At 42.6% G+C, this 26113-nt stretch overlaps 2 long non-coding RNA genes across 2 annotated transcripts in view; both read right to left on the bottom strand.

Moving 5' to 3' along the window:
• Positions 1-26113, bottom strand: part of LOC132541358 (uncharacterized) — a 400798-nt gene that overhangs the window by 180519 nt on the left and 194166 nt on the right. The window lies entirely within an intron of this gene.
• On the bottom strand, positions 17072-18162 carry LOC132541222 (uncharacterized). The gene is made up of 2 exons (XR_009552391.1): positions 18105-18162; positions 17072-17601 (listed from the first exon to the last, which is right to left on the bottom strand). It is a non-coding gene; the product is annotated as an uncharacterized LOC132541222 (long non-coding RNA).

Here is a 26113-nt window from a genome sequence, read left to right as displayed (position 1 = left end):
CTTGCCCTTATTCATCTCTTGTAGTCCTTACTTTGTCTGACAAGGTTAGGTTTGGAGTGATTGAGGGACATGTAATAGGAAGTATGTGAGGAGGGTATGTAGGTCTAAGTAGAAATTGTTTCATTAACTAATTCAAGGTGTCTTTTTAGGTCTTTCTACTTGCTTGCTTCATTTATTTATTTATTTATTTAAAATTTTATATTTATTTGTTTTAATTTTTTATATTTATTTATTTATTTTCCCTTTTGTTTCCTTGTTTTTTATTGTTGTAGTTATTAATATTGTTGTTATTGATGTCAGCATTATTAGGACAGAGAGAAATGGAGAGAGGAGGGGAAGACAGAAAGGGGGAGAGAAAGATAGACACCTGCAGACCTGCTTCACTGCCTGTGAAGCGACTCCCCTACAGGTGGGGAGCTGAGGGCTAGAAACAGGATCCTTATGGCGGGCCTTGAGCTTTGTGCCATGTGCTCTTAACCAACTGCGCTACCTCCCGACTCCGACTCCTGCTTGATCATTTATTGACTCACTGCATTGGGATGCATTGGATCAACCTTCCCGTGGTGCATCCCGTGAGTACCCATTCATTGGGGAAACTGACAATCCTTCCTAGCCGACTGAATCCACATGGATCCCAGTCACTTTCAAAGCCAGCAACAAGCAGCTCCTGACAGCTTTCAAGCTGTTGGTCCTGCTCTTCGAGTCCTCCAACTTAATGTTGAGGGGCTGTCCTTTGCCAAACGTGTTCTTATTGGTCAATTGGTAATACAGCATCAGGCAGATGTTATCTGCCTAGAAGAAACACATATAGCAGTCGATGAAGCTGCTGGATTCACCATCAGTGGATTCGATTTAATATGCTATAATCTCCATCCTAAACATGGCCGAGCCATCTACACCAAATCGTGTCTTGCGGACGTTTACCATACGGCCTCTTCGACCTTCTATGACTCCATTACTATTGGAACTATTCAGCTCGTCAACGTATATAAGCCTCCCAGTGCCTCATGGGATAATGAGGTCCTGCCTAGCCCGAATCACCCAGCCGTTTACGTTGGAGACTTTAATAGTCATCACCAAGACTGGGGATATTCCTCCACTCGTGCTGACGGCTCTATCTTAGCCGACTGGGCTTCAGCAAATGACCTCTCCCTATTATACGATCCCAAACAGCCAGGCTCTTTTCACAGTGCTAGATGGAATAAAGACTCGTCACCCGACCTGTGCTTGATTAGCACAGTCAAAGGCCAATCCTTTCCCGCTACGAGACAAGTTCTCAAGATCTTCCTGCACAGTCATCACCGCCCAGCTATCATCCACATTGGTCTCCAGCTCCCACTGATTCTGTGCTCGGAGAAACTAAGATGGAACTTTCAGAAAGCAAACTGGCGTCTGTTCAGTGATCTTACCAACAAATCTATTCCTGCAATTCCAATTAACTCTATCCCCTCTGAAGATTCCTACAGGCGCTTCCACCAAGCCATCTTCAAAGCAGCTTCCCAAGCCATTCCTCGTGGGAGACATGCTAACTATACGCCTTGTCTTGATGCTGAATGCGAGCAACTACTAAAGCAGTATGATGCGTCGGGTGACCCAGATGTGGCTGACCATCTCATTGCCTCCCTGGATGCAGCACGTCAAGCCTGCTGGCAACAACTCACGGAAAGTCTGAACTTCACCCACTCAAGTAGGAAGGCCTGGAAGCTTCTTCACAGTCTGGGTGCTGGTAGCCAACCCCCTCCCATCTCCCATCCTCCTGTATCTCCAAACTCAGTGGCCAGTCACCTAACTCAAGTTGGACGTGCTAAGATCGACCCAGTCTGGAAAAGAGAAATTTCCCATGAGTGGTCATCCCACTTCCGGTTATCTTGTCCATCTCCAAAACTCTCTCCCTTTACACTGTCTGAACTGGAAGACGCTTTGAAGAGGGATAAACCGGGAACAGCTGCTGGCTATGATAACATCACCCCAGAACTCATTCTTAACCTGGGCCCCGTGGCAAAGAAGTGGCTTGCTTCATTCCTGTCCCACATCTTGGAATCTGAGTCTATGCCCTAAGTTTGGCGTCGTGAGAAGATAATAGCGGTTTTGAAACCAAAGAAAGACCCAACACTGGCTGCCAGCTATAGACCAATTTCTCTCCTCTCCGTGTGTTACAAACTCCTTGAGAGGCTGCTTCTGTCATGTATTTCTCCTCTTACAGAGAAATTCCTATCACCTGCCCAAGCTGGTTTCCGCCCAGGAAGATCTACCTGCAAATAAGCCCTGGCCCTCTCAAGTTACATTGAAAATGGATTCCAAAAGAATTTAAAGACAGGTGCTGTCTTTGTTGATCTCACGGCAGCCTATGACACGGTCTGGCACCGTGGTCTCCTAGTCAAGATCTCAAGATGCCTGCCTCCATGGGTGGCCAACACTATATCGTTTCTTCTCCAAAACAGAAGATTCCGGGTGCATCTGGGTGACAAGTCTAGCAGATGGAGACTTGTCTCAAGTGGCCTCCCCCAGGGCTCTGTTCTGGCTCCTACACTATTTAATATTTACATCAATGACCTCCCAGAAACTTCTTCAAGGAAGTTCATCTACGCCAATGACATCTGCTGTGCAACTCAGGCATCAAAGTTCAACATCCTCGAGGAAACACTCATGAAAGACATGTCTCTGATATCTGATTACTGTAAAAAATGGTGACTAATCCCTAGCACTGCAAAAACGGTATCATCTGTTTTCCATCTACACCATGCCTGGGCCTCGAGTGAGCTTAATGTGCAGCTTGGTGATACGAGAATCTGGCATGAAGCCCAGCCAGTCTATCTTGGTGTTACTCTCGATCGCACTCTGTCATTTCACGAACATCTCATAAAAACTGCAGCAAAGGTGGGTGCGAGGAATAACATCATTGCAAGACTGGCCAGCTCCTCATGGGGCGTGAGCGCTTCCACACTACAATCATCCTCTCTGGCATTATGCTATTCCACTGCAGAATACTGTGCCCCAGTATGGTTCCGTAGCCCCCATGTCCACTTGGTCGATTCCAAATTATATTCCTCCATGAGGATAATTTCTGGAACCATCCGTTCCACCCCGGTTCCATGGCTGCCAGTTCTTAGCAACATCGCCCTGCCAGATATTCGTCGGGATGCGGCATCATCTAAGTTCATTTCCCACGTCTATGCTCGACTGGACCTGCCAATATACGCGGATATCTTCGCCCACCCTGTCCAACGCTTGACGTCTCGTCACCCAATCTGGTCCCCTATGCCTACATTGAACTTCTCTGTTCCAGACTCTTGGAAACAGAGTTGGCAGTTAGCTGAGGTAAAGAACAAACACCACATCACAGACCCCTGTAAGCGTCAATCCCTGCTTTGACCTAGCACGTTATGATTGGGTCCTCCTCAATCGCTATCGAACAGGCCATGGCCAGTGCGCCGCTATGTTCCATCGCTGGGGAGCCAGAGACAACCCGAACTGCCCCTGTGGCTCCAGACAGACTATGACCCACATAGTCAATGACTGCCACCTCTCCAGATTCAAAGGAGGTCTTGAAACTTTACATCAGGCTCAATCTGACGCTGTTGACTGGCTATGGAAGAAGGGCAAACGCTAGAAGAAGAAGACTCACTGCAAACTATATTTCACTTTTGCTTTATGGTATATATTTCCCCCTAACTTATAAATACATGTACATATACCCTATCTCATGAGCCCTGGTCTATATCTAGGTTTTTAAATTTTGTTAAGAAGTATACAGCTTGAAATGGAATTATGGAGTCCTAGGGGCTAGGAAACGTCTCATCAGAGTAATGAGGCTGAAAGGGTTGACATTCCATGCCTTACTTCTCTGAACACAGTCCAAAGTGAAGTATGCCGAGGGGGTACTCGTTGAAATACCATTTATTTATTTGACAAGAGCTCATCTAAGCTTATGGTGGTACTGGAGTTTGAGCCTGGAGATTTTGGTGCCACTAGCATCAAGGTCTTTCTGCATATCCACTGTGCTATTTCCCAATCTACTAAGAAATACATTTTCTTTTCTCTTTCTTTCTTTCTTTCTTTCTTTCTTTCTTTCTTTCTTTCTTTCTTTCTCTTTCTTTCTTTCACCAGAGGGGTATACCTCTGGTTTCTGGTGAGACTGGGGTTTGAACCTGAAGCTCTTCTGCCTTTGTGTAGAGCCACTACACTAGGAATCAATCTGCTAGGGAATACATTATTTTTAAGAAAAAAAAATCATGAATTGACAATGTTATTTCAATTCTAATTAATGTTTTGGGATATGTACTTTTGCAATGTTATCCCTCCAATTAATTAATTGATTAATTTCATGAGTGATAGTGACTGAAAGAGAGAGAGTGAACTAGAAATCAGTCCTGTCTCTAACATATGTAGTGCTGAGAATTGAACCCTGTGTTTCACACGTTTATGGAAGTCACATGAGCTTAACCTGCTGATCACCTCCTCTACTGCTCTTTGACACTCTTCTATCTTTTTCTTCTCATGTTGGGCAGTTTTCTTTGTGTGTTTCATGCTGTGATTTAGCTATACCACACTCCAAAAGGCAATGCCAGTGTTATTCTCCAGGATAAGCCCATGAGTCACAGTATAAGGTTTGTTTGAGACACTTGTCATTTCTGGAATAGAGATAAAGAATCAAATTATCACATTTTATTTTTTAAAACTTCCTTTTTAATTTTTTAAAAATTATCTTTTTTTATTTATTTGATAGAGAAAGCCAGAAATCAAGAGGGAAAGGGGAGATAGAGATAGGGAGAAATACAGAGACACCTGCAGCCCTGCTTCACCACTCACAAAGCTTTTCTCCTGCAGGTGCGTTCTGGGGAATTGAATCCGGGTCCTTGTGCTTTGTAACATGTGCATTAAACCAGGTGTGCCACCACCCAGCCCAAATTATCACATTTCAAAGAGGACTTGAAACAGCTCTTTCCAGAGTATGGTGATAGCATCAACTTCATATACATCAGACACATGTATTTATACTGTTTATAACTTTTCTTAAATACATCTTTTGTTCAGTTATGTGTTAAATTTTCACATTGTTCTGACTTCAGAACTGTAAGATGAGTCCCATTAAACCAAAACCCAGTCCCCTCTTTATCCTGCCTTTATCTAATACCTCACTCAGACAGGACTGTTTTTACTAGCTTTAGGTTGAGCACACAGTCCACTTAACTTTTTTTTTCCATGTAACTTTTAATATTATTTCTCAACACTTTCTGTGGCCAGGAAACCAGTTGTTAGTGACACTGCAAAGTCTCCACCTAGCAATACAAGTCCTTTGCTTAGTCTCCTGCCCCACATCGCCCCCACAAGGCAGCTCAAGGACTTTCATCAAGGAGCTACAGCCCTAAGGTAAGACTTAGGTTAAGCATTCAAATTAAGCCTACTGCTTGCTTTAGTAATTACTCCTCCCTCTCCTCCTCCTCCCCCTCCTCTAGAATTATGTGGGCGTCATGAACAAGGGAGGGGGTGGTTTTGAAATTAGTGAGGATGACTTTAGAAAGCAAGGAAGGGTACAGTCTACAGTAAAGATAGAATTGGATTTTCAGCTGTGAACTTTCTGTAGTATAAACAGACGTTGATTTTTTGCACATTAGAAATTTAGATAAGGTTCTAATGTAGTATTATGTGAATGAAAATGTAAATAAAAGAAAAAGAAATTAAAATAAGAAATCTGCAAGATTTTTTGGGCACATTTAACAATATGAATTCTAAAATGTTTCGTGAGTTTAAAACAACTATAGGTTGGGTAAGGCATTGGCTCACCTGCTTGAGTGCACAGGTTACCTTGTACAAGGACTTGAGTTCAAGTCCCAGATCCCCACCTGTGGGGGTGGGGGGAGGGATGCTTCACAAATGGTGAAGCAAGTGTCTGTCTTTCTTGCTCTGTATATCCCCCTCCCCTGTCAATTTCTCTCTATCCTATCAAATACAAGAAAAAAAATGACTATAGATCCTGCCTTTTTTCTTTCAGTTTGACATTATCATTTTCTACTTTTTAAATGATTTTACTTGGAAAATCATGCTTTATGAGGCAACTGCCACATGCACAGTCCCTTATGTCCCCGTGATGTGGCAGGTGTCTACACACTTCTCCCACCATCAACTCAAGTCCTCCTACTCCATGCCTACCCCTAAGAACTCCCTCCTGCCTCTTTCCCACCCGTTACACCTCTCCGCCCCCCTTGACATCCACTTTGCTGTAACAAACCACACCTAGTAGTTTTTTATTTTTATTTTATTTTATTATTTAGTTTACTTAGAAAATAGAAAATAAAAATATATCAACAAAGCCATAGGATAAGAGGGCTAAAATTCCATACATTTCCCATTATTAAAGTTCAGCATCTCATCCCCTCCACTGGAAGCTTTCCTGTTCTTTATCCCTCTGGGAACATGGACCCAGGGTCATTATGGGGTGCAGAAGGTGGGAGGTCTGGCTTCTGTAATTGCTTCTCTGATGAACATGGCCATTGGCAGGTTCATCTATACGCCCAGCCCATTTCTATCTTTCCCTAGTGGGGCAGGGCTCAGGAAAGATGGGATTCCAGGGTACATTGGTGAAGTTGTCTAGGTCCCTTGGAATATACCTAAAATAGACATACTGATTTTTTCCAAAATGAAGACCCCCAATTCCGTCTGCTATATTCTTGACTTTAGGTTCCAGATTATTAAATAATTTGTCCTTCTTTATATCTTAATGCTTTTACAGACACCAAGTTGCAGATGATACCATGATGCCAATGTGACTTCACTGGGTAGATAACCTAGTAGTTTTTTGTTGTGTTTTTTCCCCCAGAAATTCCAATAGGCATTTATTTCCAAACAGAAATTCCTAGAACTGTAATTTGACTACACAAGGAATTAGGCATCTACACGTGATACTCCAAAAAAAAATTCCATAATACTACACAACTTTTAGAAACAATTAACCCACCTTCTCTGACCCAACTTGGAATTATGCTAAGTGAGCTAAGTCAGAAAGACAAAGACAAGTATGGGATGATCCCAATCATAGACAGAAGTTGAGAAGAAAAAAAAAAAACACAGAAAGAGAAACTCAAAGCAAAATCTGACTGAGTTTGGATTGTGACGTAATTTTTAACCAATTCACTTCTCAGCTCTACCTTATGGTGTAGGATGGGGGGGGGGGGGGGCGTGGGGAGGAATTGGATCCAGGATCTCAGAGCCTCAGTCATCAATGGTTCTTTGCATAGCCCTTACAATGGTCTCCCCATCCCCCTTCATTTTCATTTTAAATTACAATGACAACTAAGAACTAAATAAGGACTACAGTTTCCCCATCTCAGCAAAAGCACTAACTATGACCAAGAAAACAATTCTGTGGTGACTGTATTGCCTGTCCCCAAAGGATTTTATTGCAAGCCCAGCCTTCCCTACAGTCCCTCACTCAGCCTGGTGAGAATGTTTTGAAACTCAAGGAAGCAAAAGCCTGCATCCCAGATCTGGGCAGGAAATGCCTGCAAAGCTTTCTCAAGTGGATATTCATCATTCTCTACTCCCCACTTTCCTTCTTCCTTGCTACCCCCTTCCCAGGAAGCCTCTCTCTTATTTCTTTCTGCTTCTAAAATATAAGCTTAAAATAAAATATTCTAAATTAAAAAATATTTTAATTAGTTATGTTGTTACAGACAAAAATTGTATTACAGCTCTCCTGTGATACAGCTTTCCAATGGTACCGCTCAAATGTAGCCAAGAATGAGCCAAGGCCGTGTGGAGGGAGGGAGTCACACTTATTTCATGTCAGAGGAATCAGGTGGGCTCCAACCACACCTGATTGCCTCTTCTACCTTAGCAACCAGGTTTTATCATTTTTTTCCAAAGGCTATTTTATTTTAGTCTGCCTCCACTGCTCCTGGCATTCAATTTTTCTATCTTATTGGATAGGATAGAGAGAAATTGAGAAGGAAGACGGAGAAAGAGAGAGAGAGAGATGGAGAGAGACAGAGACAGAGAGAGAGAGAGAGAGACCTGAAAACATAGTTTATTGGTGCTGGACCCATAATTAGCTAATGCTAAAACTTCTGGGCTCTGATTTCCAGTAAGATTACCCTTCTATACAAAGAGAAAAGTTGACAAACAAGTCACAGCTAGGCATATATGGACTAAGAGATGGGAAGAGGTCTTAAAAGGGTCCATACTCCCAGAGGGTTAAAGAATAGGAATGCTATCAGGAGAAGGGATAGGATATGGAGTTCTGGTGGTAGGGAATTGTGTAGAATTATAACTCTCTTATCCTATAGTTTTGTCAGTGTTTCCTTTTTATAAATAAAAATAAAAAGTTAAAACCTGTCAGGGCTTTTACAAACACCAGGAGGTGGAGTGGGGTTAAGGTTTGGGGTTTATGGATGTCTTAAAGGAGCCTGGTACAAGCAGTTGCTTTTAATGTATATACACTACTTCACCACCACTGTGGTGAAGTAGTGAAGCTTCATCCCTGCAGATAGAGAGTGGGGGCTTGAACCTAGGTCCTTGTGCATGGTAATGTGTGCACTCTAACTGGGGGGCCGCCACTTGTCCCCTGGAGAAAACTCCTGTGAGGATTTATTTTTTTATTTTAATTATTTATTTATAAAATGGAAACATTGACAAGACCATAGGATAAGAGGGGTAAAATTCCCACCACCCAGAACTCCATATCCCATCCTCTCCCCTGATAGTTTTCCTATTCTTTAACCCTCTGGGAGTATGGACCCAGGGACATTATGGGATGCAGAAGGTGGAAGGTCTGGCTTCTGTAATTGCTTCCCTGCTGAACATGGGTGCTGACAGATTGATCCATACTCCCAGCCTGCCCCTCTCTTTCCCTAGTGAGGCAGGGCTCTGGAGGAAGGGGAGCTCCAGGACACATTGGTGGGATCATCTGCCCAGGGAAGTCTGATTGGCATCATGGTGGCATCTGGAACCTGGTGCCTGAAAAAGATTTATCATATAAAGCCGAACAAATTGTTGACTAATCATGAACCTAATGGCTGGAATATTGCAGATGAAGATTTGGGGTCTCTGTTTTGGAAATAGTTAGTAGGTCTATTTTAGGTATATTCCAAAGGGCCCATAACTTTATTAGTTTTTGCCTGAACCTGACATCTGATATGCAGGTGGACCCAGGTTATTGCCTGGGGAGATGAAGCTATGGCTAGAAAAAGCTTTAGAAAGCTGCATAAGGGAAGAAAGTAGCTCCCAAATATGGGGAAAAATTTAAAGAATGCCAGCAGAAGTTCGTGAATGTTAAATAAAAAGCACAGAAAAATCACACTGCAAATGGAACCCTGGAAGTTAATTTTAAGACTGGATCCAGGGCTGGACAGATAGTTCATGGGGTTAATTGCCTGTGTTACTATATGCAGTCCAGGTTTGCACCCCAGAACTGTTGTTATTTAACTTAAAAAAAAGGGGGTTGGTTAAAGGCTGCTTGCAGCCTGTGAAAGGATTCACAGCGGGAGCTGGGAACTGGTGTAAACAATACAAGGTTTATTAGGGTGAAACAGGTAAAAGGCAAAATAAGCACTTATCATCAAGGGTTAAAAGTACCCTATGTCCATAAAGTCTGCATACAGTTATTAAAAGTTTAGTCCCATAAGATAAACAATGATCAGCTCTGGTAAAGGCTGCTCATGGCTGTTGAGGGGTCTAAAAGTTTCCTGGCTAGCAGAGTCACAGGTGTTCAGTTCCCAAGAGAGGTAGCCATGGAGGATGGATGCCTGGAGCACCTCCATCAAGATGCTTCTGACCAGGAGAAGCAGCAACAGCCAAAGAGAGCGAGTTTCGGCTGGCTGTACTTTCCTTTTCTTTTCTTTTCTTTTTTTTTTTTTACTTTTTCTTTTCTTTTTTAATATTTATTTTATTTATTCCTTTTTGTTGCCCTTGTTCTTTTGTTGTTGTTGTTATTGATGTCATTGTCATCATTGGATAGACAGAGAGAAATGGAGAGAGGAGGGGAAGACAGAGGGGGGAGAGAAAGATAGACACCTGCAGATCTGCTTCATTGCTTGTAAGGCAACTCCCCTGCAGGTGGGGAGCCGGGGCTCGAACCAGGATCCTTTCACCTGTCTTTGCTGTGCTACATGCGCTTAACCTGCTGCGTTACTGCCCTACTCTCTGTACTTTTCTTTTTTCTGTTTTTTTCTATTTATTTATTTATTTATTCCCTTTTGTTGCCCTTGTTTTATTGTTGTAGTTATTATTGATTTTGTTGTTGTTGGACAGGACAGAGAGAAATGGAGAGAGGAGGGGAAGACAGAGAGGGGGAAAGATAGACACCAGCAGACCTGCTTTACCGCCTGTGAAGCCACTCTCCTGCAAGTGGGGAGCCAGGGGCTCTAACCACCATGCGCCTGTGCAGACCACTGTATACTCTGTCACCAAGGCTGATGTCAGCCCTGTGTTGGGACTTTTCATGTTTGCTGGTATACTGCGTCACCACAAGAACCGTAAGCAAGATGCTATGGAGGAAGCTTCTATCTGTGATGTATTTATCTCTTTCTGCCTCTCTAACTGAATGAAAAAGAGTGGTGAGATCATAAAAGCTCTAGGATCTGGTTCCAAGATGGAGGGAGGGAGAGATGGAGGGAGGGAGGGAAGGAGAAGAAGGAAGGACAGAGTAAACATTAAGAGCCATAGAGTGATTTGTTTGCAGTAAGTAGACCAGCTATTTCTCTGGAGCCCCTGGACTTGAGTGGAGCTGTTAGGACTCAAGCCCTTGCCCCAGGGCTCTAGGAAGACTCTAAAGGAGGCTGAGCCTCAGGAGAGGCACCACTGTTTCCAAGTGACTGGAGAAGGGTGGAAATGTCTCCTCCTCTTTTTCTTGCCCTGTCTTCCTTTCCAACTCCTCCTTTACACACACACACACACACACACACACACACACACACACACACACACACACCCTTTCCAACTCCTCCTTTACACACACACACACACACACACACACCCTTTCCAACTCCTCCTTTACACACACACACACACACACACACACACACACACACACACACTCGCTGCCCACACACACTCTGCCCCAAGAGAGGCGGGACACTACCCATAAATGACCACTAGGTGGCGTCAATTGCTTTCAGTCTGAGCCCAGAGGTGGCCAGTTAGGGTGGGTGGAGCTGTGATTGTGAACTGTACCTTTCCTAGTACTGGTTACTCAGTACCTACCTTTGCCTCAAATGTCAGTGACTTTCAGTAGATCCTAGATCCCACTCTACCCTTTCCGTGCATTGTGGTTGGCCTGGGTCCCTTTGGGTGTATGGTGTATGGGTGTAGGGTGGGGAGGGGCGTATTTGACTATTTCTAAGGTCTCCAAGTGTAAGTGCCTAGTAATCAGCACCATGGCTCCAGCTTGTCTACTTCTGGCAACCAGTTCCACCCACACAGCACTGATCCCCATAGAGCAATGCACAGCACCCTAAGTGCAAGTTAGACCCCAGGGGGTGGGCATCACTGAAACAGGACATGGGGAGGCAGACTGTAGGGCTCACTGATGAGTGGAGGAAGAAATCACAAGGAATTCTAGTGGGACCACTGATTCATACTGGACATGGGGGTGAGAGAATGTGTGCAGGGTCATTTTAGGTAACTGCCTTCAGGATTCATTTCCAGAGTTTTCTCTTCAGCCTAAATGGAGATTCTCTGTCTTTTAGACAATAACTCCCCATCTGTCTCTCCCTGAAGTCTTTGCTCTGCTGGGTAATACCTTGTCTTTCTAATGTGCTCTGCTCTAGATACTTCATGTAAGTGTTATCATACTTGCTATGATTTATTTAACATGATTTTTAAATGAAAAAGAAATTTGTTAATAGTATAAAAGCTTGCTTTATAGAGCAAGGTTGACATATGGTCTTATACTATATTCCTTATCTGTACAATTGGAGAAAAAAATGTTATTTAATACTTGTAACTCCTTTCCCTTTCTTATCATTCTACTTCCTTTTTAATAACCAATCTCTTTCTTTGGTTCTATATCTAATGGGTGAACCAAAATTTTCATTTCTATGGTTGTTGATCTTTAAGTGATTGTCTTAATTGCCCACCTTTTTGTTTACATTAGATTATATAGTCTCTCTCTTCCTTTTTAAAAGCATGATAGTCTTTTGAAGATTTACTTTTTTATTGATTGAATAATGATTGACAAGTCCAGTGGATAAGAGGGGTACAATTCCACACAGTTTCCACCACCAGAGTTCCATATCCCATCCTTCCCCTTGAAAATTTTCCTATTCTTTATCCCTCTGGGAGCATGGACCCAGAATCATTATGGGGAGCAGAAGGTGGAAGGTCTGGCTTCTGTAACTGCTTCCCTGCTGGACATGGGATTTGGCAGGTTGATCCATACTCCCAGCCTGTTTCTATCTTTCCTTAGTGGGGCAGGGCAATGTAGAAATGGGGTTCCTGGACACAGTGGTGAGGTCATCTGCCCAGGGAAGTCAGAATGGCATTATGGTAGCATCTGCAACTTGTGAGAGAGGAGTGGAAGAGAGAGAGAATCAGAGCATCACTCTGATATATGCAATGCTAGGGAAAGATGAGACTTCATACTTGAAAGCCCAATGCTTTATACACTATGTTACCTCCTAGGCCTATTGAATGATTTTGTTAAGGTTTATCCATGTTGTACATGTATTCTGATATCTTATATTTTATTCTTATTCAGATAAAATAATATTATGTCATATGTGTGTACTGCATTTTGTTTATTCACTCACCTGTTGATGGACTGTGGGTTAAAGTCATCTTATAAATTGTGCTATGCCCCATCCCCTCTAGTGACAACTGTCATAGTTCTCCCAAGGTCACAGATATGAGTTGTCTACACACACACACACACACACACACACACACACACACACACACTATATTTCAAGCTCATGTGTCTCAGTTCTCTATATTACACTTAGGAGTGAAATAATCTTATAAGTGTTCTTCACTTCCTTACTTACTGCACTAGTCATATTTACTGCTAGTCCTATCATTTAGTCTCAAAGGACAAATTATAGTCCCTTTTAACTCCTGAATAGTACTCCATTGAGTATATGCCCCATTAATTTTTTCTTTTTATAAAACTCATATTAGTGATTTTAATTCTACTGTTGAAGGTTTCTCACCACAAACTCTGCCTGAGTGTTCCTCATAGGATTTTTCTCTTGATATTTTGAACTGTTAATCATGAAAATGAAAAGACACACATCAGAGAAGAATCTGGGACATTTGGGCAAAGATGCCTGATTCCTTGTAAAAGCTGATGCCCATTTTTATTCACTTGTAAGGTCCCACCTTCACTTCCTTTCTAATACACAGTTACAGCTATTATAAATTCTGAGTGTCCTTTTGTTTTCCTCTTGACTATCAGGTAAGAAAAACAGCGCCTGAATTCCTCAGTTCTCCAGATTTTCTTCCTTCTCAATGATGGTATAAAAACAGTGGCTCCTGGTAACAAAAGGTCTAGTTCTCCATGGAACCAAGGTCCAGAGTTCTCTGGAAATCTTCTCCTAAAACCTGCCCCTCTGTCCTGACAGTATACACTAAAAATCTTTATGGAATGCGGAAGGAAGGAGTTCTGGCCTCTGCGACTGCTTCTCTGCTGTACATGGATGTTAGCCAGTAGAGGGAGGAGAGATGAGATTTTCAGGCATGTTGATCAAGTCATCTGCCTAGGGCAGTCAGAATGGGATCATAGTAACATCTGGAACTTGATGGCTGAAAGGCAGTAAGATATAAAGCAGGACAAAAAGTTTAATAAACTGGGACCAAAAAATAGGAATAGAGCTGATGAGAATAGAAACACTGGGGTAGAAATAAACTAGGAAGTCTATTTTAGGTATGTTTCTAGGAGCCCAGGACTTTAGTAATCTTTGTCTGATTCTGATAGGTAACATGAGATGTGTTGGGAAATGGATGAAAGTGGGATTTAGGTCCTATGTAGGGTGGTGGTAGGTGTTTAAGAGAACTGAATAAACAATTATCAGTGAGTAGACAAATAGCAAAGGATCCACAAGAGCTGAAATTTTGAAGCTTATACTCAGTACGGAACAATCAAGCCTGTCCATATACTATTTCCTGTGGGGTGTGTAACAAGGATTCTAAGAAGATAGAAATGACATCCATTAGAATGGGAGAGATCACATTGGAGCTATGGGGCAATCACTTTGGGGACACTGGAGGGAGCTGACACACTGTACAGAGGGCTGCCTCATGGGCTTGTCAAAGAGCCTTTGTCTGGAGAGAGACTTTCTTTAGTCTGGATTTCTGCACATCCAGTCAAGAGTTAGGACAGGAAAAGTTATCATGTGATGGAGGCATGATAGACCGTAAATGTAAGGAGTAATCTCACAGAGAAAGATGTCTGCAAAAGATGTGATGACAAGGTCTGCAAAATAAGATGACCATGTTAGCATTTTAGTGAATTTAATATTTATGCTAAGGTCTCTGGGGGATAGTTTGAGGAGGGGTGATTTCAGCTGGCTTCAGGGAGAAGGGCCATTATCTGAACTGTGACTGACACTTGCTGTGCATGGGGATGGTGGATATTATAATGATGAAACTTGTGGATTCCCAGCCAGGAGCAATGGGAGTTGTGTAATATTTCCCACTACACTTTGTTATAACATGGAGCTACACTGCCCTCTGATTTAAGATTTGATTTGCATACTGTTTAAGATTTTTTTCACTGTTTAAGATTTAAACAAATAATCTTTTTTAAAAGGGTGGGGTTGTATTCTATGGAGTCTACTTATCAACTTCTTTTTCCAGTTTTCCACCAATGGACATTCAGGTTGTACCCACTCCTTGTCAGTTCTGAGTAGTGCAACTATGAACAGAGGAGTGTATTCTTTGAATTAGTGTTTTTCTGTCTTTTGGATTATATGCCTAGAAATGGTATTGCTAAATCCTAAGGTATTTCCATTTTATGTATTTAAAGGCACTCCATACTGTTTCCCATGGAGACTGCATCAGTTTGAATTCCCACCAGAGTACTCTGCAATTAAGACAGACAGACATTGTATCCTTTGGGACAAAATGAATAGAACTGGAGGTGATTATACTTCCTGATGTAAGTAAGGAAGTGAAAGACTATTAGTGGGTCGTTTAGATGTAGAGTACAGAGAATTGAAACACATGAACTTGCAAAAAAAGAAGCAGAATAGGGAGAAAATGATGAAGAGGATGAAGGAGAAGGAGAAGAAACTAGAAGAAATCAGTCTCTAGACTGATAACTTTGGAAGTTTTAGGTGAGGTGAGAAAGAGACATAGAATTTTGGTGGTGGGTTCTGTGTGGAGCTATACTCCTGTAATCTTATAACCTTATAAAACATTAGTTCACTAATAAAAATAAAGAGACAAAAAAGAGTGAGAAAAACATTTTATTTATTAAATACAAATGACAAATATTATAATAAAATTGCTAATGACAGTGATGACAGACATCGTGTTTTCTTGGTAAAATTTAATGAAAATAATATTCCCAGAGTTGGCAAGACAGCTCACCTAGGTAGTGTGCTGTTCTGCCATGCACAAGACAAGTTCAAGTCCAGCCATTCCTGTAAGAGGAAGCTTTGGTGCTGTGGTGTAATTACATGCCTGACTACCCAGTGTTAGAAAGACTGATGAGTGCTGGTGTCCCTTTTTTGTGGTGGCCAAATAAGTACTAGTCACGGCAAAGAAAGCACTTATTGGTGAAGGTATTTTAAGGAGTAGCAGTGGAGTTGGGAGGGATCCTGGGAAAGGCATGAGGAGAGAGATATTAGTTTTGTGACTTTGTGTCAGCAGTAGGTCCCTGCACTTGTCTTGGCTGGTGTCATTTCATTTGGAAACTATCCAGAACTCATGTCCTTTTCTCATCACCACAGCCACAATCGTGAAGCCTCACTATTTTCCCCAAGCTGGATGTGTTCTCTGGCTTCACTGTACCAAACTCCTTATCCACTCACCCCCAGAGAAAAGGAAACCTGCTGTGCTTCATTCTGCATGAATTCATTCTTCATTCCTCGCAAACCAGGAGATGTGAACCCAGGTGGATATAAGTTCTGGAGAGGAGAAACTAGAATACAGTGGATGCTGAATAAATGTGTTGAGTGAAGACATGGGTGGACTAGACTTGGTGATCCTCTGAGTGGGGAATGGCTTTTCATTTTTAAGATTTTTTAAATTTATTTATGACATTAAAGAGAGAGAACGTGAACTCAATGGCACACGTGTTGCTAAGGATCGAATTTGGTACCTCATGCTTGAGGGTACAACACTCAATATCCACTGCACCACCTTCCAGACCTCAGGGAAACTATTTTGCTCCATTGCTGGAAATTCCCCTTTATGGGATAACTTTTCCCCTTGCCTTCAGAGCTTCAGTGGGACTTTGTACCTGCATGATTCTACTATTATTTTCGGATATATATTATAATAGAGGGTTCAAGGAAGAAAGAAAGAGAAAGCAAAAGGAGCGACACTGCTTGTGACGTATCCTCTTTGTGTGGAGCTTCCATGTGATTTCTGGAGGTTCTAAACTAGATCTTTGCATCTGGCCCCCTACTTCCTGTTTCTTGGCCCTTTAAATTCTCTGTTTCTTAAAAATGATCTAGATTATGTTACCAAATAGTAGGATGTCCACAGCTCTTACTAGCACTTCCCATATCTTATCAGCACCCACTCAGATTTCACACATAAAATTGGTCTTTTCCTTTAAAAAAAATCTGCAAGCTAATATACTACTATTACTATTACTGTTACTATTATTATTATTATTACTATTATTTTGCTCCACTCTGCCTTATGGTGGCGCTGTGGATTGAAACGATGACCATGGAACTTCAGGTATGAGAGTCTGTTTTGTATAACAGTTTGCTATCTCCCCAGTTCCAAAATACTTTTATCGTTAGTCCAGTTCTAACTTAATTTCCTTCAATAACCTTTGAGTGATGGAAGGGACATAGATCTACCTCCTTTTCCTGGCCAAGAGCTAAGACTCAGAAACCAGAGCAAGTTAGTGTTGGTCATGGAACACAGGGAGGAACAGAGTGAAAGAAACAGGAGCACATGGTAATGACAGAGAGAAGCTTTATTTTTACCAGGATCCACAGGGCACTGTCATCACTGGTAGGGATGGGAGGCCAGAGCAGGGAGGGGCTGTGTGGTCCTGGGTGTCACGGAGAGCAAGCTTCTCCTTGGGAGGTGAAGATGGGGCCCGGGAATGGCTGCCCAAGGCTGAAGCTTCTCCTGGTCCTTGGGTCACCATCGTCTCTGAAGCCACTTGCTTAGTTAGCTCAGCATCAGGGTTCAGGTCAGCAGCCCCCAGAACCCCCACACTGCCCAGCACTGCCCTCGTCACAGGACCCTGAGCTCTGGCGCCGGCATCCATGGGCCCTGTGGCGCCTGTGGGAGCTCAGGCAGCAGCCAGGCTGGGAGCTGGGGCCATGGCAGCCCCCAGAGCTGGAGGCACAGCCTGAGGAGGCCTGGGGGGAGCAGTGAGCAGGACTCTTGGGGGGGCACTTGGGGGAGGGGCACTTGGGAGGGAGCTGGCTCTGCTGCTGGCTCTGCTGGCAGGACATCTGGGCGGATGAGGTGATGAGTCTGGAAGGAAAAAGAGCACCTTGTGAGCTCACGAGCCAAGGTCCAATGTCCCCTCACTCTGGGGTCCCTGAACCTCTCACTTCTGAGACCCTTCAGCTGTTTCCTGAGCCTAAATCTGAAAGAAGAGACACTGGGAGCTGCCTGGATCATGTTGGGTGCTTCCCCACTTTCCCAATTCTGCACCCAGAACTCTGTTCTGCTGCCTTCTCTCCCCCCCCCCCCATACACATATGCAGGCTGTATCTCAGACCGTTCCTCCCTCCCCCCAGAGTGCACTAACTGGAGAGCTCTCTGACAGTGTCTGTCACAGGCAGCCTATGCCCATCACAGATTCCCTGTTACACCTGGAATAATGCCTTTCTTTCCCACCTCCCATCCCCTGCTTCCCTCTCTTGAGCCTCATCTCTGAGGAGTCCTTTCTAGATCTTTCCATTTCTCTGTGCTATATTGTAGAGTCTGATCCCAGCATCTCAGCCCAAGTTCCATCCCTGTTGAGGTCTCACCAGATACAGAGGAAGTGGAGAGGCTGGTCCTGAAGGCTGTGGTGAAGACCTAGGGGCAGGAGCCTTATATCCTGTGCTATGCCTGTGACACAGGGCTTGCGCATGCTGCTTACCTGCAGATGGGGCGGGGACAGCAGGCACTCCTGGGACCATGCTTCCAGTCATCATCTTCCTGTGCACTGACCATCAGTTCTTCCAAAGGTGTATAGAGAGCTCTGTGACTGGACCCTCAGCTCACCTGTGGGGATCAACCTTCCACAATGGTCTTTAAGATTTAACAGTGGTGTTTGTTTGTTTGTTTGTTTATATAAGATTTCAGGGGTTTAACTTGAAATCCATTCATGGTCACTGCTCCCTTCACCAAAGTTCTGTGCCCCTACCCCAACCACTATACCAAGAGTTCTCAGAGTACAAAAAAAATACTGGATATCTTCCCTCTCCCCACAGATTCATTTGTCTTAGTCATTTCTCTGCTGCATGAAGCTATCTGGAGGTTGCCCTTCACTTCTTTACCTATTTCACTCAGCAGCATCACCTCCAGCTACATCCATTGTCTTCCAAAGCATTCAACCTCTGTTTGTTTATGTATTTATCTCAAGCTCCCTAAAACAGGTTCTGCCTGAAGAACGAAGTGGGAATCTTCTTCCCATAGATGAACCTGGCACTTATCTCTGCCTGAGCAGAGCACAGCTTGTGAGGAAGGGGAGCCAGAAATATTCAAGGCTAGGGAAACTGGCATACTGGTCTACAAAAGACTTTCATGCCTGAGATTCTCAGGTCCCAGGTTTAATCCCCACAGCACCACAGAAGCCAGAGTTGAGTCTCTATCTCTATCATATCTGTCTTTATCTCTCTCTCTGTATGTGTGTGCATACAAATGTAATTGAATTAAATAAACAAAATATCAAACATAAATTTTCATACCTGCTATTAGTAACAGAGAGTGAAAGCTCCTGTGCTCGGTGCCACCAATCCCTATACTGGGGTCTTCACGCTTGAGGTCTTGGTCTTCACTGTCAGCTTCCTCCACACAAAGGTCTCAAAACCCCTTGCATGTTACATGTCATTGACTCCTGTCTTTTGATCTCTTTGGCTTGAGATGGACCAGTAAAAGGATGAAATAAATGAGACTCCCATAGCTCCCCCCCCCCACACACACACACTCACATCACAAGATCTCATGGCTCCCAGGAACCTAATCATCACATTGCTGGGAAAGAGACAGCAGAGGTAAGTGAATTAAAAAAAAACAAACTCGTATATCATATATGAGAAGTTTATTTACTTTTTGTTTTGCCCCCACTCTCAGGGTATCAGTGCTGGCACTATGAATCCATCCTCTCTAGTGGCCATTATTTTCTCTTCTTTTTTTTTTTTTCCTTCCCATTTTATTCAATAGGACAAAGAGAAATTGAGAGGGGAGGGGAAGATAGAGAGAGAGAAAGATAGACACCTGCAGACCTGCTTTACCACTTCATAAGCATCCCAACTGCAGGTGGGGATCAGGGCTCGAATCTGGGTCCTTTCACATAGTGCTATGTGTGCTTACCCTGGTGCGCCTGGGCCCAGAGCCCTATTTACTTTTTTTTTCTTTTTCTTCTTACCAGAACACTGCTTGGCTATGGCATATATTGGTACTAAGGATTGAGCCTGAGACCTTGGAGCCTCAGGCACCAGAATCTGTCTGCATTAACCGTTAAGCATTAGCCATTACCCTCCCCCCAGCCTCTAATAGCCTTGATATAATAGTAAGTACTATGCTGGTGTGGAATCTATTCATGCCAAGTAAGGCTTTTCTCATTTGGATTTTACTATTTGTCATAATACATTTTAAAAGTTAAAAAAACTATCAATTAAAAAAATCTTTAGGAGGCCAGGTAGCGGTGCACATATTACTACGTGCAAGTACCCAGGTTTGAGCCCCTGCTCCCTACCTGCAGTGGGTTCGCTTCACAAGAAGTGAAACAGGTCTGCTGCTATCTCTCTCTTTTTCTCTCTCCACATCCATCATCTCTTAATTTCTCTCTTTCCTATCTAATAAAAAAACAACTTACAATGGAAAGGGGAAAAAATAAATAACTGCTGGCAGTGGTAGATTCGTAGTGCCTACACCGAGCCCCAGCAATAACCTTGGCAACAAAATAAATTTAAAAAATTAAAATCTTTCAAAATTATCTTCCTGATAAATGATGACTTTCCTTGGCTGGGGAGATGGCTCAGCAAGTAGAGTGCAGAAACTACATGAGTGAGGCCTTGGGTTCAATCTGCATGTAGCAGAGCAGTGGTTTTATGCCACTCACTCAAAGAGTAAATCAATACATTTTGGAAGATAAATTACTACTTATGTATTACATGATGTGGGGGAAAGTGACCATAACCCAAATCAACTGAAAATTAATTTAATATTAGACAACCTAAATGAAATTATTTTTGACAAGTATATTTCATTCTTCTAAACACACTGAAGCCCCTGTGTCTGGCTCCCCGTTTTCAGGTAGGGGAGCCTAATTTTCACTTCCCTTTTTTTGTGTTTCAAGTCATCCTTTTTGAAACAGAGATCTAAGCTCATTCTTTAGAAATATCTGTGGGAGAATGGATGGCCTGGTTCAGGAAGGAATAGAGTGAGTGAGGCACTTCTTCTTCTACCGTTTGCCCTTCTTCCATAGCCAGTCAACAGCGTCAGGTTGAGCCTGATGTAAAGTTTCGAGACCTCCTTTGAATCTGGAGAGGTGGCAGTCGTTGATTATGTGGGTCATAGTCTGTCTGTAGCCGCAGGGGCAGTTCGGGTCGTCTCTGGCTCCCCAGCGATGGAACATAGCGGCGCACCGGCCATGGCCTGTTCGATAGCGATTGAGGAGGGCCCAATCATAACGTGCTAGGTCAAAGCCGGGTTGACGCTTGCAGGGGTCTGTGATGAGGTTTTTGTTCTTTACCTCAGCTGACTGCCAACTCTGAGGCACTTACACATTGACAAAGAGAGAGTTAAGTATCCAGTGTTATACTTAGAAAGGACATATGCACCCCTATGCTCATAGCTACACTGTTCCCAGTAGCCAAAGTGTGGAGGACCCAAGGACAGAAGGCTGTATAAAGAAGCTGAGAGAGGCTTAGTCAATGAAATATTGCTCTTCTGTTTAAGAAAAGTGGAAATTATGTCATTTGGGACAGAGTGGATGGGATAGGAAGTGATGATATTATGTGAACTCAAAGGTGAAGGACAATTGCTGGATGGTTTCACTCGTGTAGAATATAGATGACCAGAAGAAGTCAACTTGATAACAAATAGTAGCCAGTGGTCTCTTGGACTTTATGAGAACTATGGCAACTATGGGTGTGAGGACAGAAAACATTAATGGAGTATGTGGTGACTTACACACACTATTTTGGGAACTTGACATCTTTTATCTTATTTTCAGAGGTTTTTTTTATCATTTTATTGGAGAGTTAATAGCTTACAGTACAGCTGTTTATACATAGGTATAATTTCTCATCTCCTCATAATAGCTGTCTGAAAAACATTCTCACCCCCCATAACTTAAGCCCTTCTCCATCCTTTTATATTTTTGTAAAATATGGCTAAATCACTAATAAATGAAAAGTGAAAAAACCAAGTGCTAAATGCTATAAGCACCTGAATAAGACATCTTTATTCCAGACTCAAGGACATTTCTCAAAATTGCTAGAGATTTACCTGTGGATACAGTTCAGGCAATACCACCACAAGAAAGGACAGCAGGAACATCGTCTGTTACTGAGGCTGGTAAGGTGAAGATAGAAGTGTGCTGACAATATGGTCCTGTGGTCACCAGCTTTGGCAGGGTTGTCAGGCCTGGGGCAATGCTAGACTGGGGGAAGATACAGTCCAGTGTGGTGGACCTCATCCCAGTCCATCTGATCTCCGAACTCCTGCTTTCCACAAACTGCACATCTAAGTCCCACTCTTCATCATGGTAATTCACACCTATGTTTCTGGGATTTACTCTCCCTTGATTCATCTATAGCCATCCATGCTTTCTAAAAAAACGTTTGTTAAGTATAAGCCATGGACCAAGATTCATGGAAAGAAATGTAAACATAGTAGCAGGAAGAGCCCATCACTGTTCTCTGGGAACTCACAGACTGACTGACATAGGAGACATATATTCAGGAGAAATGACACAAACCTGGGGGTTTGAGATACCCTAAAGAGGTGAGCATTCATTGTATATATTTTTATGTTGTTTGGAAACAAAGGAAGGAGCCATTTTGGACTAACATGGGTGGAATCTTGAGTCTTTTGAGAACAAAAATTGGAAGAGCAACCCCACTACAGTTGTGTTATGTTCCAAAGCAAGGCATTCAGGAACTGGAAGTAGGGAGTTGTCTCTGTTTTTCAGAACTGTAAGTCATCATCTACTGGGTTTCCTCTGCTCCATCTCTTCCTGCCTGTCTTGAATAACTCAGCACTCTACTGTCCTAGCCCTTAATCCTGGAGAATAAGCTGGCCTTTCCCAGATAGGCAGGTAGCATGAGGGTAACTCCCAACAAAGGTCTCTGCTGCCAGGAGTCCTATTTCCAAGGAGAGGAGTTGTCCCACCACCCAGAGACAACAAAGAAGGTGATTTGGATGAGTGATCATGAGCATGTTCTCAACCTTATGTAGACAGGTACTCAGCCTCTCAGGGTAACCTCACTGGGAAAATTTTGATTAGACAGTTTAACAGTCAAAGGTGAATCTTCCTGACCATTCAGAGATAATTGTTCACACTCTACCGTCACTGACTTGTGACTACTTGGTGACACCACCTAAGTCACACTTAGTAAGATAGGAGGAGACAGATGGAAAATGCTACCTGTTCATTGTTGTTGAGATGTAACTCACATGCTATAAAATAATGCACACATTTGGAGCAGACAATTTGTTTTTGTTATGTTCACAAAGTTGTATACGTATAGTCAATAACTTCTGAACATTTTGTCACCCCAAAAATGAGCTCTGAACCCATTAATAAAGGTGACAAAATTTCCCATTGTTGTACCTGGGTCCGTGATTATAAAGAAATCCACAAGGAACCAACAGTGATGTAAAAGCAGAGAGCCTTTATTATATTCTAGCTAGCTAGGACTGAGTTACCAAGGGGCTGACACACCAGCTCTCTGGTAATCGACCCTGTACCCAAGTCCTATTAAGGTTTATATACCTTTCAGATTACATGGCTACATGACAAGGTTCAGCTACACAATGTGGTTACATGAAAGTTTTACATCTATAGCCCACAGGTGCAGGGAAGGGGAGGGGGTCTTTTTAGTCCTTGGAGTTATCTCTTTTTCTTGACTCCAGGTTCCCAGGCTGTTTTCTCAGTCTGCCCTTGTATTTATCTCCAGCCTTACAGACTCCCAGGCCTGTCTTGTAATTGCTTACTTAACCCTTGGATTGCCCGAGTCTAGGTTCATTTATCTGTTCATATACCATTTTACATTTATTACTTTTTGCTCAGTTCCTACACCATGAATATTATGTTTCTGGTATACTTTAGTCACGGTCCTTTGAAATTCTTCCCATTTACCCCTCAATTTGTTTTTAACTTTCTTTTCTCTGATTGGATAGTTATAATTGTCCCACAACTGATTACACAAATTCTTCCTTCTGCCTGCTTAGGTGAGCTATAAACTGTCTGCCTTATATTAAATTTCATTTTCATTATTGCACTTTGCAATTTATGTTTGGTTCTTTGTTTCTCTTTGTCATTCTCTTAATTGGCAAGACAATATTGCTATATATTACTTAGCTATTGAGACCTAATTTATCTCAGCACCTTGAAGACAACAGAAAGAATTGTGCTTTATCTTTGTCTAATAAGTACACTCACTGACCTTTCTTGGGGACTATTTCAATGATCTGTTAGTATTTTATGACTATAGCACTTTTCAGTTTTTTTTCTTCAACTTTATATTTAAACTTAAATAATTATATAAGTGATTTACAAGATTATAAAGTTACAGAGATATAATTCCACACTGCAACCACCACCAAAGTTCTGTGACCCCATCATCTACTACCTACCTACAGCCGCTGTAGTTCTCAAAACTTTTTATGATGGCTTTCAGTTTGACAAATTTTTCCCCAGTTTATCTCAGTTTTGTTGTATGGTGGTGTTGGGAATTGATTCAGGGACTTTAGAGCCTCAGGCAGGAAATCCTACTTGCATAACCATTATGCTATCCCCCACCAAGTAGCCAAGTAGTTTGGCTACTGTCTTTCTTCCTTTCCTCTCACCACCCCATTTTTTCCCTTTTTAAAAAATTTTTATTTATAAAAAGGAAAGTTTGACAAAAACCATAGGTTAAGAGGGGTACAACTTCGCACATTTCCCACCACCAGAACTCATGGTGTTGCTAGAGACTGAACCTAGGAACATAGGACTTAGACATGAAAGTGTTGACTAGGACATGCTTTCTTGTTTCATACTTTTGTTTGTTTGTTTCTTTGTCTCACACTTTTGAGTGCCAGTTTTCTAGATGTTTTTGTAAATCATCAGCATTATAAGGATGCCATTTTCTTCCAGTCTGGCCTTGCTTTCTCATCTGGGTTACAAACTCTTAATCCAACCAGGCTTGTCATTTTGAGATGTAACACTCTTGTGATGACCATAGAAATGATTCCATAAATATCCACCAGTATGAGGAAGTTAAAGGAAGCTTTTCCTGTTTGATTTAGACTTGAAAAGAAATTCCTAACTTGTAAGCAACAGAAAATAAGAAACTCCCACCTTATGATGAGGAAACTGACAGATTCCAATCTCCATCAGTATAGTTTATATCTTAGAGTATTAGATTGGCTAACTTGTAGATTTTGATGAGATGTTTTCAACATAGAACAAAATGCTGTGGCTCTTTCTACTCTTTTCTCACTCTTCCTGTCTTCTCTTCTTTCTTCCTTACTTCTTTATTTCTTTATTTTATTGCCCTAGGGCTATTGCTAGGGTTCAGGGCTGCTACTAAAATTCACAGCTCCTGGCAGCCAGTCTCTCCCCACCTTCTTGATGAGATAAGACAGATAGAAATTAAGAGTGGAGGGGGATACATAAAAGGAGAGACAAAAAGAGAACCAGAGAGACATCTGCAGACCTGCTTAACCAGTCAGGAAGCTTTACCACTTGCAAGTGGAGAGCATGGCCTCAAATCCAGGTCCTTACCAGGGTAACATGTGCTCTCAAATGGGTGTGCCACTGCCTGGCCTCTGCTTTGGATTTTTCTTTATGTTTCATGTAGGGAAAATTACCAGTTCTTTCAGCCTCCAATTACTGTAGAGAAACAGTAATTTCAGGGGTTGGGGGGTGTTGTATTTTGGAGTGCATAGAAAACATAGAGACTGAGATTTAGTATCTCAGTTTCATCAGTGGACTTGCTAAACAGTTCTCTGTGATTACTGTTCAGACTAGGAAAAACACTGGAAGGAGAAAACAGGAAGGGGAGGCAGCCATACCCAATGTTTGATATGGCCAGAGGATATAAGTTTCCCTCAACCAAGTAGGCAAGTTTGGAAGACAGCTAGGCTCCCCTTGTGTCTTGCTAGACTTTCAAGACACTAGCTGGGAATCGTAGGCATGGGAGCTTATTGAGGGTCTAAAGTGGATAAACCCCCTCCATCAGGAAAAGTATAAGGGCTTTAACTCCTCATTGCACAACCCAAGTCTCTCTGGAGGAACTATAATGGGAAAGAGACAGTGCCAGCTCTGTCTCTCATCTTCCACCTCCTCCTTTGCTTTGTGAACCTCCTTTCCCTCCACTGTCTTGGGTCTGGAAATAAGGAGCAGGTCTGAGAAGGTCAAACCTGAATATGATTCAGTGCTGGTAGAGTAGCTCACAGGTAGCGGGGCAGGACAGGTCCTCAATTAACTATGACTCAAGTTGATGATTGCTGCAGTAGACCTGTGCCAGGGAGATCTCAGGCTTAGGTAAGAGCTCTGAGTGTTCATCTCCTGTTACCTAGATATGTTTGGATGTTGTCATTGGTATCACTTGAGAGT

This window comes from Erinaceus europaeus, chromosome 11, assembly GCF_950295315.1.
Source record: "Erinaceus europaeus chromosome 11, mEriEur2.1, whole genome shotgun sequence".
Taxonomy (NCBI): domain Eukaryota; kingdom Metazoa; phylum Chordata; class Mammalia; order Eulipotyphla; family Erinaceidae; genus Erinaceus; species Erinaceus europaeus.
This window is presented reverse-complemented; position numbering and strand designations above follow the sequence as displayed.